This window comes from Solanum pennellii, chromosome 4 (assembly GCF_001406875.1).
Source record: "Solanum pennellii chromosome 4, SPENNV200".
NCBI lineage: Eukaryota > Viridiplantae > Streptophyta > Magnoliopsida > Solanales > Solanaceae > Solanum > Solanum pennellii.
The window spans coordinates 64160028-64168027 of NC_028640.1; the positions used below are offsets into that span (position 1 = coordinate 64160028).

The 8000-nt window shown below is 29.9% G+C and overlaps 1 long non-coding RNA gene across 1 annotated transcript in view; it reads right to left on the reverse strand.

The window, feature by feature from the left end:
* Positions 1–1764, reverse strand: part of LOC114076749 — a 2382-nt gene extending 618 nt beyond the window's left edge. The window contains exon 1 of the long non-coding RNA XR_003577737.1: positions 1344–1764. This is a non-coding gene — a long non-coding RNA (uncharacterized LOC114076749). The remainder of the gene's footprint in view (positions 1–1343) is intronic.
* Positions 1765–8000: the final 6236 nt, after the last annotated feature.

Consider the following 8000-nt stretch of genomic DNA (forward strand, 5'->3'; position numbering starts at 1 on the left):
TATATATATATATATATACATACATATATATATATATATATATATATATATATATATATATACACACACACACATATATATATATATACACACACACGCATATATATATATATATAGCTTATAAAGCAAGTTAAAACAATCCTAGTTCGTTAAAGATAAGGCAATAGCAAACTTAACTTTACTTATTTAAAAGTAATATAAAATTAGTGGGAGATGCTCTAACCGACAACCATCACTATAAGCCAGTGATGGTACATCGCTTTACCTCACGCTGCCAAGGATCATCCTATACGTTGTCATCGACATAGTTACTTACTTAACTTAAAGGATCCACTAGCTTAAATTATATGATTATCCAAAAGTATGGTCCATTAATAACCATGATGGCTACATGTTTTTTATAGAAACTTGAGTTAATATGAACTCGTATCCCTATTTTGATGATCAATACTACTCCCAAATTATACTTTAGCTCATATGTGTTTAAAACACCCTTCTTTCTTTAGGTTGAGATAATTGCTCAACACTTAGCTGCAAAGCTCTCTTGGAATCGATATTCCTTTTTTCTTGCTCAAAACTATTTTTAAAAATCTCAACTTCCTCTTTACTTAAATATAAAAACATTTATAACCTCTTTGGAATACATAGTTCCCTATAACTTTTGAGAACTGAACTCAACTCTTTACTCTTAGCTTAAATTGTGCTTTTTGTTTTGAAAGAAAGTAAAAACATTTGTAAAAGACTCTTGAAAACTTTGATCTTGACTCTTACTCGATCCTTGAATTGAATTATGCATGGATCCAAGAATTAAGAATTGTGTTTGAAAAGACCCCAAGATGTTTAGGAATGATTCCAAATAGCTACACTTGAGAAAAGTTACGAAATCATTGTCTTGGAACAATTCCACGGCGCAAAGATGTTTCCAGATGATTATTCGCGAAATTATTTTAGACAAAGGAGTATGCTTTTGTCCATGACGCGGAGTGACTTTTTATTCACAGAGGGAACAAGTCCGCGACGCGGACTTGTTTGACGCAGCAAGTCCGACTTCTTCCTTCTTCGTTTTTCAACCCCAATTCACCCAAACTCGAATATCTTCCTCAAAATCATTTTAGATCCAAATACCCAGCATTAATACTCATGAACCTAACTCAAAGCAACTCTAAAACTCCACAATTAAGGTCTCAAAACTCCAACATTCAATCCAATTCAAAAACACATTTAAATTCAAGAAAAGAAGTCAAGAACATCAACTTTCAACACTTTATATGACGGATTTCACTGAATTAAACACGTTTGGTGCGTGGGTGAACGAACCCAAGCGCTATGAGAGACTCACATACCTTTTTAGGGATCACCTCAGAAGAAATCCACAAGCAAAGGATCGTTCTTGGAAATTCTTTATTTTCCTCTTCTCATTTTTCTTGCGTTCTTTCTCCAAAAGCCCTAACGTGAATTCTCAATCTTTCTAAACTAAACTAAGACTGTTTTTTACCCCAATTAAGTCACTAAAACGAATTAATTTAATTGGGTAAGGAAAAGATCAATTTACCCTTTTAATTCCCGGATTGGACATTTGCTTACTCCAACAGCCCAACTTCCAAATGACATAAATCACTCATAGCAACTCAAAATCGTATAAACTTGGTGGAGTTGGAAAGATCGTTCTAAGACCTTTCCAACCATATCTAGAACTACACCTAACTCCTCCCGAGTTAGGAGTTATGATCGTTTGAAGTTGACCAAAAACTCACTTTAACTTGCTTACCAATTTTCAGATTTTTAATTTATTTCCAAAAATAGTTATTTCCAATTCCTAAGCTTCCTTATAGTTCTTTTTTAGTAGTGTGATGTTACAATTTCCTACTCTTAGGAGAAGATTACTGAGTGATCTTCAAATCCATCCTCTTGGCTTCCTAAGATATTTAGGAAAATTAATATTCGGCATACTTGATTCTCAACTCCGTGCAAAGTTATAAGTCATTTTTTAAAACGGAGATAGTAATATTTTTGAAATAAAATAAAGAATTATTTTATTTTACATTTGGTTAGAACTATTTGTGAATTTTAAAACTATTTTTTTCACCATTTATATTATAATAATATAATAAAATAAAGTACTTGGTATATATATTTAAATTACTACTCTCATTGAACAATTTTATCTATTTCATCTCTTATTATCAACGACTCCTGATAAATTAAATTGTTTGTTGCACCAATTTATTTTCATGTATAAGCAGCCCCTATCCTTCTCGACTTCAAAAGATAGCTTTATAATTAGAGAAAAGACATACAGTGACACCTGAAGTTGTTTCGAATTTTCAAAAAGACACTTAAACTCTGCAAACGTCCTATTACCCCCCTAAACAATCCTCAACTGATATTATTACATTATTTTTTGTCCACCTGGCATGGAGAGTGTATGCACTCTCTTAAAGAGCGTGAACAAATTTAAAAAATGAATATAATTTTATTTTTACAAGTATTTTGCTATAAAATATATTTTTTGTTTTTCTTATTATTTTAACTTTTCCTCTTTATTAATTTTCTTTTTTTCTTTCTTCCTTCTTCTTCAAAAATTCATTGTCATTTTCATTGTAATTTTTTTACTTTCAATGTCATTTTTTATCACAACTCCACCTCCTTTTTTTACTACTATTAGTTTAACTCTCTTCAACTTTAAAATTATATCTAAATATTTTATTACATTTCGAACAATTTGATAACCCACTAGATTTCAAGATGATTAGTAGGTATTATTTAGTTTTTAAAATCCAAATTTCACTTAAATTTTTTCAATTTTCGGAGAATTTTGATTCTTACAAAATTATCATTTCTAGTTTTGAAGTTATATGAAATGAGATAAATTAATTGATGATACCTTCAAAGTTTTAATTTTCTTAAAAAAATAATTAGTTTTGTTATCAATATCACAAATACTAGAAAATAGTATAATTTTGAAAGAAAGGAATTTGACCGAAGAAGAAGAAGAAAAAAAGATGGAGGGGCTCAACTTGACGTAGGGGTGGGGTGAGGTGAGGGTGGGAGGTGAAGAAGAAGAAGAAGAAGAAAAAAAGAAAATGAAGGGAGGGGTAATTTGAAAGTAGGGGTGAAAGATAAAGAATTTAAAGTAAAATTAAAATGAAAGAAATAAAATTAAAATAAGTTAAAAAGTAAGAGAGAGAAATAAAGAAAAACTTAAAATTAAAAAGATATATGTATTTCAAATTCAATTAACACGTGTCACACAATGATTGGTGTGTGATAACCACTTGCTATTTAAAATCTGGTATTGGTCAAAAAATGATATAACAATATATTATCAAAATTGTTTAGGGGTAATAGAATACCCGCATAGTTAAGATGTCTTTTTGAAAATTTGAAACAACTTGAGGTGTCACTTTATGTCTTTTCTCTTATAATTAATATATAGACAATTGGGCAGACAGCAAGCTCTTATAATTGAATAAAAGTACACTGTCATTAATAACAATTAAATGTAATACTCTCTTCGTCTATATTTAGGATCGTTTAGTCATGCGATATGGTATCATGATATAAAACAAGATATGATATTATGATATGGAATCATCATATGAAATTGAAATTTTGTTTGGACATGTGATATGAAATTTTAGTGTTGTACATTTTCTCATAAACATAAAGATCCCATAAATCCTAAAACTATTAAAATAGCCCTAACTGTTTATTCAATATTATCAAATAAACAAAAAGTCATAAAACCCTATAATAAAATTATTACAAAGTTATTTGTTCTCCATTTAAGTAATTGTTTCATCAATATATGTGAGTAAAGTGAAACACCTTTCACGGGCTCTTCAAGATTTTATTACTCAACAATCGTGAAGTATGAGTTAAACTGATTATATATTAGTGAGAATATTAAATTTTATGTCGGTCAGAGTAATAAATTTTAAAAAGTAATGATGTGATTATAAATTTTATTTACATATGAAACAAATGGGGTTTGTAGATATAATTGTGGGGTTGTTTTAACAAAATATAAACTCGTGGATCAATTTTTGTACTAAAATAACTCAAATCATGATATTATATTCCCATATGGATCCATATCATAGTTTTTGGAGAATATGTGTATCACATCTCATGATATGGAATCATGAGATGGAATCAAAGTAAAATCGCATGTCCAAATGTTGATTCAATCTCACAATATCATATCGTGATATGGTATCACATGGCCAAACACCTACTTAGTTGTTATGATTTTCTTTTTAGAGTTAAATGATAAAATATTTAGTTAATATTTTACGATATATATATTTATCGTATTGATCTGTAAAAAATTACAATTTATAGTACTTTTTATATAATTTTTAAATATTTAATTTTTAAAAAAATTATCAATTAATGTAATTTACTTTACTTTTAAAATAAGTCAAATGAAAAAAAAAAGTAACATGACAATTAGAAGCGAATGGAAAAAGTATCTGTGTCCCATTTAATTTGGCCATTAGTTTTTCTAAAAAAATATTTTGAAAATGTTGTATTTCATCACATCATTATTGAGAGTCATGTTGATACATTCCTTGTTACTAGTTGGTTTACTTTTATTTTTTTATTATTTTAAAAAGAAATTTTTGTTTTTATCCACTTTTAGCATATTAAAAAAGAATCATTTTTTAAGATTAATTACTTATTTTATTCAAATTATTCCTATACTAATATCACATGAAATTTTATTTTAATTCAAAATAAATATTTGTAGTATTTTCACATATATAACCTTTTTCCTAATACTAATGTTCTACACTTTTCCAACCTCTTTTGAATAATAACAATCTTTACTTATAAAATTGGGAATAAATAAAAGATGTACCTAACTCGACTTTAATAGAAATATTTATTAATGGCCAAATTATTCAAAATCTAAAAGTAACTTTAATGGAATACTTATATGATCACCATTCTAGAAATGGACTCTATTCAATTTTCTTTCTTTTTCTATTTTTAAAATTTTCATTAAATATATGATATTCATCAACAACCTATTAAATTTGCATACGCATTGTAGACAGTGGCGGGGTCAGAAATTTAATAAAGGGTGTTCAGAAATAGCAATTTCTTATGTTAAGGGTGTTCAAAATATGTTATTTAATCATTTCGTATATCATTTTGCTTATATATATGATATCTTTTTCCGATGAAGGTTGTCCAATTGAACACCCTTACCAGTATGTGGCTATGCCACTGATTGTAGGGTCATACCGGACTTGACGCTCCCAACAACATTTTTTTGAGAATTATATCTGTAAACTATATTTCGTTTAATTGGAAATAGGTTTAAATCATTTCATTAGATATATAAAATAATCAAATTTATTCAAAAACTAACTAATATGTCAAACAAATATATAACATTTTTTTTACAAATCCATTGAATTTTGTGTGAATGTTTCTTTCAATATACACCTAATCTAATGTCCCATTTAATGTACACTTAACGAGTTTCTAACGTGTTTTGTTTAATATTGTAAACGCAATGAATTCTACCTCCTATAAAAGGTTATCCTTTCACCCTTATGAAATGCAACAAAAGAAGTAAAAGAATACTACTTAGTATTTCCATTTGTCTTCCATTTCTTGTTTAGTATTATTATATTTTTCTCTCATTTTACAACACGTTATCAGCACGAGTATCTAACCAACTGAGACCGATTTAATTCAAAATTAATTCCTAAAAGTCAATTTAATTTCTTTTAGAGTCAGGCATACATTTATGTGTATATAACATCTCTAATAGGACTCGCATAAATATTTGATCCGTATTCTTAATACTGCATATATAACTTGCTTTAGGTATTATTATGATACTTTACTAGGCAAAATAATCAATCGTTTCAAGTTTATATTGTTATGTTATTTATGCTACTAATTTTAACTCTAAACTTAATACTAAGCAATATGATAGTATGATAGTTAGAATACTCGTAAGTATTTTTTTTGTCATGCATTTTGTGTGTCATAAAGAATATAATAATATATTAAATACAACTTGAAAGTATTACTAAACTTTAATGTTAATTGAAACTAGTAATAAATATTTAAAACAAAGTAGAAAATATATTTTAACTCTTACAGTTTCAATGCTTCATGAATTATATTTTGTTTGTTCTACATTAATATTCATGCATATGATGTATTTTATACTCATCATTTACTTTATTACTTAAAGTATTAATTTTTCATTTATAATAAACAAATCAACCTCATAATATTAACTCAAAATTACTTTATGATAGTTTTCATCATGTCGAATTTTTCAAAACTTGAATTTATGACACTTGACATTTCTGGAAAGAACTATTTGTTATGGGTACTTGATGCTAAAATTCACCTTACCGCTAAGGGTCTTGGTGATAGTATAATCGAAAGAAATACGACATCAAGTCAGGATAAAGAGAAAGCTATGATTTTCCTTCGTCATCATCTTGATGAAAGCCAGTAGGTTGAATACCTAACAGTGAAAGATCCACTTGAATTGTGGATAGGTTTGAAAGGGAGGTATGACCACCTCAAGGCAACGGTATTGCCAAGGGCTCGTTATGAGTGGATGCACTTACAGTTTCAAGATTAAAAAACCATAATTCAGTATAACTCTGTTGTATTTAGAATAACTTCCCAATTAAAATTATGTGGGGAAACAATAAAAAATGAGGACATGTTAGAAAAGACACTAACTACTTTCCATGCCTGTAATATGATATTACAACAACAATATCGTGAAAAAGTTTTCAGAAATACTCTGAACTGATCTCATGCTTCTGGTGGCTGAGCAACATAATGACCTTTTAATGAAAAATCATGAAGCCCGTCCTGCTGGAAGTGCCCAATTATCGGAGGCACACACGGTTGAAACACACGATCAGTCTGAAATAAGACAAAATAATTGGAGCCGTGATAATATGAGCGGGCGTGACAAAGCAAAAGACGATATAATAATCGTCGAGGTGGTGGTCATAACAAAAGGAAGAACAATATAGGTTCTAAAAATAATCTTTCTAAAGGAAAGGACGATCACTGTCATCGTTGTGGCCTTAAAGGTCACTGGAAAAATGAATGTCGCACCTAAACATTTTGTCAGGCTATATCAGAATTTCTTTAAAAGAAAAGGAAATAAAAGCAGTGCTCCTCTTCTAATGCCCGGATAGAGTCACATTTGTGTAACGACCTGTTTAGTCGTTTGGAGCAGCAGAGTTTATTTATGGAAATCACTGTCTGGGTCGACGGATCCCACGACGGACCGTCATGGGCACGACGGACCGTCGAGGGGGTCTCGTTCCAAAACACTTAGAATTTGAAAATCTGGACACTGAGATCGACTCTCTGAACTTCGCGACGAAATGGCAGGACGGACCGTCGCAGACATGACGGGCCGTCACAGACTCTTTAATGAATTGAGTCTCTGAACGTTGTGACGGAAGCAGCAGGACGGACCGTCGCAGGCACGACGGGCCGTCACAGGCTGCGTAACCCTGACTGGGTCGGATTTCTGTTAAATGTTTTAAGGGGCGTTTTGGACTATTCATGCTTATAATTATAAAGTTAGTGGATTAATGTTAATAATTCAATTACTTGGGGGATTAAAGGAGATAACCTTGAATTAATTAGTGGGTTATTTTTATCCTCTTTTATACTTAATTATATGACAATTAGGGTAAAAGAAAAAGGGTTTGAATAAGAAAAATAGAAAGAACAAAGAGAGGGAGAAACGAACGATCAAGAGAGAGAGAAAATGAAGAAGAACGCAGCTTTGGGAAAGTAGATTGCTTGATCACAATTCTTCGGTGGAGGTAGGTTATGGTTTATGCTATTTCATAGTAAAATCTTAATAGCGAATGATATGTATTGGGTAGTATTGTAAAGTCTCCTATATGCTTAATTGTGTGTATGCATGATGTGATTATATATATAATTGTGATGAAACTAGCATGATGAGGCTGTTGAATCTTAAA